Source organism: Canis lupus, chromosome 19 (genome assembly GCF_011100685.1).
Source record: "Canis lupus familiaris isolate Mischka breed German Shepherd chromosome 19, alternate assembly UU_Cfam_GSD_1.0, whole genome shotgun sequence".
Classification (NCBI taxonomy): Eukaryota; Metazoa; Chordata; class Mammalia; order Carnivora; family Canidae; genus Canis; species Canis lupus.
The window spans coordinates 36316549-36328224 of NC_049240.1; the positions used below are offsets into that span (position 1 = coordinate 36316549).

Consider the following 11676-nt stretch of genomic DNA (forward strand, 5'->3'; position numbering starts at 1 on the left):
CCTCCAGCCCTTCTCCCAGGAAATTGGGGAGTGGAACTGAAATTCTACCCCTCTATTCTTGGTTGGTTCCCTTCGCAACCAGCACCCTTCCTTAAGTGCCTTCCAAAAGTCACCTCATTAACACCTCATTAACATTAACACCTCACCTCCTTGGAAAGGAGCCAGTGGTGAATAACAACACACCCATTTTACCTTTATCATTTTAAAGCTATTTCAGGAAGTGAAGATAAGAAACTAAATATTAACAAAAGATGCTCCCATTCCTTTTATAATTCCAAGGTTTTGGGGACAGTGAGCCAGGAACCATGGATGAAACCAAATTTACATGATATATATTTTGGTCATCTTAATGACCCAATATGTGTTTATTATAAGTCACAATATCATAATGACTTTGTGGAAAAGCGATTTCTTATGATTGCTAGTACCAGCAGTGGTAAGAGGAATGTTAGATAAATATACAGTTGGTACATCCATCATGCTTCTATTATACTTTTATCCCAAAGTTTATCCTTTATATTCTTAAGTTTCATGATGTTGGGGAATCCCCAAACCTGACTTCTTATAAATTGCAACAACCATAATATTTTCAATAATATTTAATTTCCAAATATTTCTACTTGGACTTCCTACTTGTATATACCAAGAGAAGAAGTTGAGTGAGGTGCAGCTTGACTCTCAAGTAAGAATTATATTTTTAATTATATATTAAGAATTATAGCTATTCCTCAGAGAAGTCTATTGGAACACTACAACTTTATAAAGATTTTGAAGAGTTTCATTTAAACAGGCTTTGAGTGAGGGCTCAAATCACCAGGTAAGGGCAGTCAGATATCCGATTTTGAACACGCAGTATGAGGTCAGATTCCAAGGGTTCAGCTTGGATCAAGACAGGACGCAGCTGCCCAACAGGGACGGTCCAGGCAACATGCCTACCAAGACCAGCTCAGAGGAAGCAACCACATAAGGACACACAATAAGGCTGTGCCCACTGATCCAAGGGCTGAAACCAAACACCCCATGAAGTGGTTTTAAAAATGAGGGTAGATATACTTGACAGATGGCATGAGAAGACAGCTTTTTATTCATTCAATAAATATTTATAGCACCTCTTATGTGTCAGGCACTCTGTTAGGTGCTAAGGATATAGTGAGGAATAAAGCAGATATGGTTCCTGCCTAACTGAGTTTATAAACCAGTGGGAAGGCAGACTTTTTTTAATCATCACATATGTAAAATATACACTAAAAAAGTAGCCATAGTCTTAAGTGCTGTGAAGGGAAAATACAAGAAACAGTATGAGGATATATTTTTATTTTGGATTCTGGGAAGACTATGTGAGGAAGCAACTTTTAACTGAGAAATGGAGGATTGGTAGATGTCAGGCAGACAAAAGAAGGGAGAAAGAGAGTTAACGTAGAGGTAAGAACGCATGTGCAGGGGCTGTGATGATGGAAGAGCTCACTGGATCCAGGGATGTAATAGAAGTCCAGAGCACAGAAAGGAGGGGAGAGCAAGGTGTCAAGAGGCCAGACACCTTCAGGGCATTGAAAACCATGGTAGGATTTGGGATTTTATGCCAAAGGAAATGGAAAGCCATTGTAAGATTGTTAAGTTTGTAAGATTGTTAAAACCGGCACTTGTTTAAAAAGCTCATCGTGGCTTCCTAAATTGTAGCAGGGACAAAGTAGAAGCTAAGAGAGTAGTCAGGAGGTTTCTACAGTGTCAGATGAGAGCTGATGGTGGCTTGGGCTGAGGTTGGTCAGCCGGGATAGAGAGAAACTAAAGGGAATTTTTCAACTGCACTCTGCTCTAGCAGAGAAAGAGAGTGCACCCAACCACCACTTTCAATCCCCACTGGGGCATCCATCCCAATTGCTATCACCCAGTTCCATTCGATGGAGAAAAGACCTCAAGACCACCTCAACAGTTACCTGGATTAGTAATCCCCAAAAAGCTTTTCATATCCAAGATTCACTTGAAAACTATTTTGTTCGATAGAAAGACTGCTTAAGGTGAGCAAAAGTATGCCATTGCATGCTAATTCTTTTGCATCTGTTTGGCAGGAGATGTCTGAAATACTAGAGCCAAACAGGCTAGAACTGACCTAACCACAGGAAAAGCAATGTTGCTTAGTTGAAAATCTGCAAGAAACTCGTCATTTATTATTAATGTCACCATGGCACAGAAGGCTTTGATATGGATGCTGGAGATACCTGCCTGCTTTCAACCAGGCGCAACAACCTCACACTCTCTTTTCCCCTGCCCCAGAGCATTTAATTCGCGGGGAAGAAGCTTTCTCAGTGGTTTGCCCTCCAGACCATTGGCACAAAAGTAGAAGTTTTGAGTGCAGAAATCAAACCATTTCAAAGGGGATGTGGGATTTGCTCTCAATACAATTTGGAAAACCACAGATTTAGTAGAAATAGGGCCGGAAAAAGAAATGAGGGCTTCTGAACAGGACTGCCTGCCGGACACAGCCCACGTCATTTAAATGTGACACCCAGGCTTATCACCTGGCTCTAAAGTTCCCAACTCTTCCCCTCACCTCTAGGTACCCCAAGGCAGAAAACACTTAGGAAGGACCTTGATTCCTGTGCCCACTTCTTGGACAGACATAAAAGGATGTACAATTGGCTCACATGAAGTATCTCAGCTGAATGCTGTGAACTCCCAGAGGCACAATGGGAAAGCAGATACATGGCACCCTCTCATCTTGCCAGCCATTCCTGCCAGTAACTTGGTTTAATACGCTCCCCTTCCCAGACTGCTAAGTTTTCCCCTCAGCCACAGGGAATATTGATTCCTATAAATCAGAGAGAAGATGAGCTCCTTTCATCAATTCCTTATATTGGCTCTGTAGCCTTCATTCATAATTGATTCAACAAATGTTTGAATGCCAGACACTGAGCATCTTGGACAACTTGCTTGACCTCTCTGAGTGCCAGAGGTGTCACTTGTACACTGGGGATCATAAGCCCATTGCAAGGTGACCTTGACAATGAAATGAGATCATAATTGTAAAGTACCAAGCACAATGTCTGGCAATCAGTAGCTGCTCCGTTTCCCTTTCTCTGGCCTTACATCTGCCCTTGTCACTTTTTCAGCAAGGTCTTTCTTGTGAAACTTGTGCCCGCTCAGAGAGCAAAGTAGCTGCTGCATGGTCCTAAGAGTAGCCAGGAGGAAGTTCTACCATGAATATTCTAGAGCTATCTCTGTGCTCACAGGACGATAAATAAGAAACCCTTGTAGTTCTTTGTAGTCCCAGGACATGTACCTGTACTGGCCTGGTATCCTCTCTCTGTGATCGTGAGATGCATTTGCTTCCCTTTCTCTCTGCTGATGCTGTGGATTTCCAATGTGTGGCCTTTGAGAAGTCAGGCGAATCTTGTTCGCACTCTGTGGGCCCCCAAATTGGGCATTTTCTATGCTCTTAGAGGGAAGAGCTTCTTTGACTGACCTCTGGATTTCCTATGAAGGCACAAAGCTCTGCTTTGCTGCAGCAGAGGGTCTGAAAGGTCTCAGGAACATCTTGTTATTTGAAAAGGTACCATAAAATACCAAGCAAGGCTGACCACACAGCAATTGAGAAAAATAAAATATTCATCAGAGGACATTACTGGGAAGAAAACAGCATAGTTAATTTCACGAAAACTGCATTGTAATAGAGGAGCAAAATTAATCACGCGATAGCATTACGACTTCTGAGCCTCAAAGCCAACATAAAATAATTGAAGAAAAAAATGAAAATAAAACAAATCTATGGCATCTGTGTAGAGTGCGTGATTAGAAGTTGATGGAAAAATAATAAGGTTCAAGGAAAGCAAATGCTGGCTGGAGTCCTCTCATTTACTCAGGAAAGCAAAACTTTCATTTTGGTAATGTTAATGCTAATAGTTATATCTTGTTTGCATATATTTGGTGAGTATTGGTGAAGTAGCAAGAAGTGAAACCTAAGAGCACAAGGCTGACAAAATAAGAATGGGGTTGGTTTTGCCAGCCTCAACTGCAACATTTTGCGTGCTCCATAGTGTACATTTTCCCACATAAAGTGCCTAACTAGTCCATTTTTTAAAATTCTGTCTCACTGCAGGGATCATTGAGAAAATTCCTCCCTATGAGGGTCTGCATTCCAGGTAGTGGAGCTTAAAAGAGAGTGGCTAAACTAAAGGAGCAGCTAGCACTACTGAGCACCTATTCTCTGCTATGACAGGTAGCTGAAATATATATATATATCCTGCTTTGAGTCACCTCTCTGAATAAAATCGAGGACCAGCAATATAGGCAGACGAAGAGACTGCCAAGGGGTCAGGAACCATGGATTCTAATTCTACATCTGTGAAAATTGCCGCATTATTAGGCAAGTCATGTACTTGGTGCCTCATCTTCCCCATCTACTAAATGGGAGTAAAAATCTTTGCTGTGCCTACCTCAGATGGTTTCTGAGAGGACCAGAGAAGATAATAAAGGTTATAAAACAAATGGCACAAATGCCTAGAGTTTTTAGTTTTGTTTAGTTTTGCTTGGCTTTTGGAATCCTCTGAACTTAGAATATCAGAAAGGGAGACAGAACGTAAAGACTGCTAACTCTGGGAAACGAACTAGGGGTGGTAGAAGGGGAGGAGGGCAGGAGGTGGGAGTGAATGGGTGACGGGCACTGGGGGTTATTCTGTATGTTAGTAAATTGAACACCAATAAAAAATAAATTAAAAAAAAAGAAAATACGAGGAAGACAAAAAAAAAAAAAAAAAGAATACTGATTGAAGGAATAATGAATTCTCTAAACATGTCAAGACATGGCCTAGGCCAATTGCTACAGGTTTTTGCAGAGGGTAGGGGATTGAATTTCTCCTCTTTTATGATTGATGTGACCTCGCAGAGTTCCTCATTATTCACACCTTGCTCTAATTATGGAGATCCTGAAATGAAGGAAAGGTTAAGCAAGTGATTTTGTTATTCTCCTGCCCCAGGAATCTTGGAGTGTCTCCAGATGTTTAAAGATATTGGATTTGTGGAGTAAACCTACCATTTATTTCTCAAGCCAAAGCAACACCCAAGCAGTCTCACATCTTTATATTTCAGAAATTGATAGTAGCCAAACTATCTTGCTTCTGCATTTTCCCTTTTCAGTGACATCCATGTCCACTTTCACCTCTCATTTCAAGCACTCTCTAGAAGTACATCTGTGTACTTCTACAGGTCCTTGTCAAATACAGGTGTGACACACAGGCCTTAAATAATCTGACGTCACTGAGTAATGCAGAGTAGATGACATAGATGACATCGTTCCCACCTTTTCATAGACCCTGAGCATTTTGGATTCCCAATGAACCTTCCTAATTACCCAATTTGACACAGTGCATGAGTAGGTGAAGAAAACTTGGTCCAAGGAGGCTCAAAACTTGCCTAATATCTGGACCTGGAAAGTGTTTCACTTACAATGGCTCTCTTTTCCTCTCCAGATTCTTCCCCTGGGTAATGAGCATAGCAAGGGGAGGTGCCTCACTGTGGGTTACCGAGAGAAGTGATAGAAGATCCTGGAAAACCCAATGGTAGAAATCCAGAGACATGAAATCCACTGGGTATGAAGGAGTCTGTCCATGTTCCCCAAACAGATTCTATGAGAAACAGAAAATGAGATGTTATATGACCATAATGACAAAGTTATATACTTAAGCTAACATAACTGAAAGCATAAAGTATGAGGCATGTGATCTAGAACCCAGGGAATCAGAGAGTATTAGGTAAATAAGCCACAGTGTATCAAGAGGCCCCAAGAAAGATGTTATTTAAATACAGAACCAAAATAGAGATTTAGGCATTATTCCTTATTTAATTTCCATTATATAACTTAATGTAATGTTTAAAAGCTGAAATTTCTGATAATAGAAGTATTTCAAAAAATGCAAAGAATTTTGTACACACACAAAACTATAAGTAACTCATTTACTTGGTTACAAAATCAAATAATACAGAAAGACATAGGATAAAAAACAAGTCCTATCTGACCTCTCTCTTTTCTCTACCTGAAGTATCCATTTTTGCCTTTCTTAATGGTTTTTTGTTATTCTTAGCAATTTTCATATCACTAATAGGCTCAGGCTGAGACTTTTTGATTCATCAATTAACTAATCATTTTTGTACCTGGCCATATTTTGGGTTTTTATTGTCATCAAGTGAACAACTAAACATTTAGTTACATTAAATTAAGCATGCTTCCTATCTATAGAGCTTCTTATGACTTATGAGACTACTAAAGTATGAAAAGTTCTATAAGTACTATTATCTCTAGGTAGAAGGTAATGGGCATATTTATCTATTTATCTCTGTGCATTAATGTTTTTTCCAAGTATCTTGTGTAGACTTTTTCTTTTTACTCCTCAACTCTAGAAAAAAAAAAACAAAACATGACTAGTAAAGCTTAAACAGGAAGACATCTAGTTAGACACAGTGAAATAAATATACATCTACCAACAAGCAAAACCATGCAATGAGCAAGAAAGAGAGCGAGATAGATGGGGGAGAGGAGGCAAGCCCCATCCTCACTGAAGTTAGAAAATATCCACAACGCATATGTTACCTTTTCATCAAATATGTGAAATACCCAAAACTATGGCATGTACTTTTTATCCTCACCTGACAGAAATTTTTCCATGTGATGTAGCAAGGCCTTGAAGAGCCCAAAGTACAATTGTCTTACTTAGAACAGCAAGGTAAGGGGGTTAAGAGGGCTATTGATGTTCCTCTGAGGGTTAAGAGAACAAAGGAGGAAATCAGAGGCATGCTATCTTCTCAAGGAACGAGGTTCTGATGTGGCTAGATGGGTTTTCTGCTTTTGCAGCTGCTCTTTACAGTCAGATAAAAAAAAGAATTTAAAAATACTTAAAACACTCAGGAGAGAGAGATCAATGAGAACAATGTCTAGGCATGAAAATTATGCAAAATAAATAAGTAGAGATTTATTGCTTTCTCAGATTAGGATCTTTCAGACGGATTGAAGAATTACTCATCATTTAATATAATATAGAATAAAGTAAAAGAAAGCCAATGTAGGTCCATGCATGGTATAGCAGATTATATTATTGCTGACAAATATCTATTCTTCCCCATCCTCCACCCATGTAGTGTACTGTCCCTTTTCATTAATGCAAAATTTGACCACATGACTTTCTTTGCTCAGTGCAATGTTAGCAAAATTGTCATAATCTGGGGTTCCAGTGATTATGCCACTGGAATAATAATAATAATACAGATTGGGTATGTTCTCTCTAGGCTCTGCCATTGCTATTAGAAAAGTAACAGGTAACTGTATCATCCATCATGTATCCCCAGAAGTAAAAACAAAATGGGTGCTTAATGACTAAGAAGATAAGCCACAGACTAGGAGAAAATATTTGCAAAACACTTCTCTGATACAAGGTTTGTATTCAAACTACAGAAAGAACTCTTAATGCTCAATAATAAGTAAATAAACAACCCAATTTTAAAATAAGCTAAAATTTGAACAAATACCTCAGGAAGATACACAGATGGCAAATAAGCACATAAAAAGACTCTCAACGTCATTTGTCATTAGGATATTGAAAATTAAAATGCAATACCTCCATACACTTATTAGAATCACTAAAACGCAAAAAAAAAAAAAATTGAAATGTTGGCAAAGATGCGGAGTACTAGGAGCTCTCATTAATTGCTGGAGGGGATGTAAACTGCTAAAGTCACTTTGGAAGCAAGTATGGCACTTTCTTACAAAGATAATTATAGTCTTGCCATATAATTTTGCAGTTGTGCTCCTAGTTGATTACCCAAATGAGTTGAAAACATGTCTACAGAAAAACCTAAACAAAAAAGTTTATAGCAGTTTTATTCATAACCACGCAAAACTGGAAACAGCCAAGATATCTTTCAACAGGTGAATATATAAACAAACTGGTACATCATATGGTGAAATACTATTCAATGATAAAAATAAACAAACTGTCCAACTACAAAGACATGGAGGGGACCTAACCGCATATTGCTAGGGGAAAGAGGCCAGTCAGAAAAGGCTACATACTATATGATTCCAATTATATGATATTCTAGAAAAGGAAAAATTAATATAAGGACAGTAAAGTGTTCAATTGTTGCTAGGTGTTTGAAAAAGGGAGCAAAGGATGAATCAGTGAAACGCAGAGCATTTTTAGGGTGGTGAAACTGTTCTGTATAATACTGTAATGACAGCACATGACATTATGCATTTATCAAAATCCATAAAACTCTATAACACAATAAATGAACCTTAATTAATGAAAATTTTAACAATTCACTTAGGAGGGTGGGGATTCCAAGAAACAGTGCAGACTGTGACAAGAGAACCTAATTGCATTAAAAATACATGAAACAAACCTACTGAAAAGGTTTAGGGCAAAATGTGTTCACCAAAGTACACCTGGAAATGAGTAGAGTCTGTGAGACTAAAGACAAAAGGAACTGTACATAAACACTATAGTGAATAAAATTGTGTCCCATGAGGTATGGGTTATTAAATCTGAAGTGCTGTGCACATCCACTGGAAATGAACATCAAAGAGATAGTGGACAATGGGAACCAGGTTTCTTACTTTCGTAGTGGGGGGTCACCTCCCAGCCAGGGTAACTAGCTAGCCTAACCCATGTGGTAATGGAGTAGAGCTAGAAACCTCAGTAAAAACTCAGGTTTCACTTAAGATATATGTATATATATTTATACATATATGAATAAATACTGGTTAGTATATACACATGTATTTTTGCTCTAACAGATAAAAGGAACTACAAGAAATGGCACCACAGTAGAAATAAACACACTTAATACCCAGATCTTGGTTTCTAATATCATTTTCCAAGAAGGGACTGGGGTGTACTGGAGAAATGGCAGATTCGAGGACTAAGACAGGAAATATATAAGGTAAACCTGGAGCATCTTACAACCCAGAAGGTAAGGAAGTGGTCAAAGGAAAAAAAAAAAAAAGAACACGCAAGCACACTGATGGGGATATATCAAAGGGGACAACAATCAAGTGAAAGAGCTCCCAACAGGCAAAGTTGGAACAATTCAAGCAATAGTGAAAATGCCACTTTGTTTCTGTGAGTTCCTTCCCCCAAATCAATAACCTCAAACTAATCATAAAAAAAAAAAACAGAAAGATTCCAGGAGAAGTGCATCCTATAATATACCTGACCAGAACTCCTTAAAATTGTCAAGGTCACTGAAGATAAGGGCAGTTAAGAAACTGTCACAGCCACAAGCCTAGAGACAGGACAACGAAAAGTAACATGGTATCCCAGATAGGACTCTGGAAGAGATAGTGGACCCTGGGTGAAAATTAAGGAAACATGGATAAACTATGGATTTCAGTTAATAACAATGTACCAGTATTATTTCATTAATTGTAACAAAGGTACTATACTAATATAGGATATTAGAAATGGGAGGAATTGTGTAAGGAGTGCTGTATGGGTCCTCAGACCTATCTCTGTAAATCTAAATCACTCTAAAAAATAAAGTCTATTGATAGAAAAACTTAAAAACATGCTACAGATCTGACCCTGAATCTAATGAGGAACCAGCTCCAGCCAGACCCACTGCAGGAGGCAGAGCTTCCACTCAGGCTAAATGACCCGACTCACAGATGGAAAGGAAATTCTGGAAATTATTGGAATTTCTAAAATAGAGGACATGCAACCTCAACTTTGCTACATATTGCCAAATTGCTCCCCAAAATGGTCCTGCTACTTAAATTCCCACCAAATGCATGATTTTTTTTTTATCTGCTCCCTTTATTGCTACCACTTGGCAACACAAATGGTTTAATTTCTGCTAATGTAACCAGTGAAGTGTTTTACTTCCCTGAACTTGTATGTGGCTGATTTCTAATAAAGATGGACGACATCTTTTATCAATAAAGACTTCAGTCAGCATTCCAGCAGATAAGGATTAAACATATATATATTTATATATATATATTTTTTACATATAAAGGATTAAATACATATATATATTATATATATATACATTATATATATATATATATGACTCCAATAATACTATCATAAAGTTAACAATACAGCTTTCCTAGGCTATTGGAATGTAGATACTGATGAAAAATTTTGTAAACCAAAGGGTTTAGGTAAAACAAAGAAGCAATCACTGTTAATTTATATGGAATTTTTTGACTGTTCTCAAACCCCAAAAATAATCTCTTAGGTTTTTCTGATACCTTAAGGACACATCTTACTAATGGATGCACAAAATAAATCAAGATAAGCACAGATGCTCACGCAGTTCAAAACTCTGGCAGCTTGATGCTGAGATCCCGTAGTTCCCAGGAAAGGAGCTGGGCAGGGCCACTCTCACTGCTTCTGGTGTACACTATCCCCACAGCAGCTCACTGCAAAACAAATATTTTTTTTTTATTGGTGTTCAATTTACTAACATACAGAATAACCCCCAGTGCCCGTCACCCATTCACTCCCACCCCCCGCCCTCCTCCCCTTCCAACACCCGCAAAACAAATATTGACGGCTACTTTTGCTCCTCACCTTTTTTGTAAAAGTAAAGATGTTTTCTGGATTTCTTTCGATTAGCAAAAACAGGTACTAATGTAGGTCTTTGGTAAACGCAAAGCAGTTTAATGCAAACTTTTGAAGAGTGGGAATACCTATAATTTCTTTGTAACATCTTAATAACTAATCCAAATTCAATGTCCCCTTATTATTTAAAATATCTTTTAAAAGTTAATTTTCTTGCATCAGGATCCAAACAAGGTCTGTACATTTAGATTATAGGTATCATAAATCTCTCTTAATATATAATAATTTTCCCTCCCCCTTGTGCTATTTATTTTTTGAAAAAGCTAAGTTTTTTGTCTTAAAGAATAGCTGGATTTGGCTGATTAAATTCTTGTGATATCATTTAACATGGTCTACATTTCCCATTCCTCTGATCTAGAGGCCAGGTCAGATATGGGTTTTTTCTTTCATCAATAGTTTACAGTGTTTCTGTCCACTTCCTATTGCCTTGCACCAAAAGAAAAGTAATGACCTGTTTGCCCCTCTTTTAGTGACGCAAAGATTTAATTAGTGCATTCGGGTCATGACTGCTTGATCCATCTGTTATAAAGTTTCCCCTATAATGTTTCTTACCTAATGGTTTTAGCAACTATTGATGACCTTCGTCTAGATCCATTATGGTTTGTAAATGTGGTTTTCTGTTTCTATCATTTCTTCTCATCTTTTTACGTATGATTCTTTAAAAAAAATAGAACAAAACAAAAACTTCACTTTGCTAATTACTTTCCTGCTCTGAAATACAATTCATGTGAGAAAGGCAACTGACTTTCTCCTTTGGAATACAAACTAAGAATCTGGGAGACATTGCAACTTTCCTCTGCCTGTGGATGAGGGAAGCTGACTCAGGAAGTATAGCATGGGGATTTCTTCAGCATGCAATTTCTTTTCCAATGTAATTAGTTGAGCACTGAATGCCTCATGCCAACCACCCTCATATTCACCATCTGAGTCATCCTACTGAGAGCCTTTGCCAGGGCTTAATCTGGAGAATACCAAGGCACTATCTGTGCCAAGAAGGCTGTGTAGAAACCAGTGTAGTAGGAAGAGGACAGTGACATTGCAGTCTCCATTGGTATTACTGGTC

General features: G+C 38.2%; 1 long non-coding RNA gene across 1 annotated transcript; it reads right to left on the reverse strand.

Moving 5' to 3' along the window:
* Positions 1-4944: 4944 nt before the first annotated feature.
* On the reverse strand, positions 4945-11274 carry LOC111091162. The gene is made up of 3 exons (XR_005374184.1): positions 11166-11274; positions 10302-10411; positions 4945-5618 (listed from the first exon to the last, which is right to left on the reverse strand). It is a non-coding gene; the product is annotated as an uncharacterized LOC111091162 (long non-coding RNA).
* Positions 11275-11676: the final 402 nt, after the last annotated feature.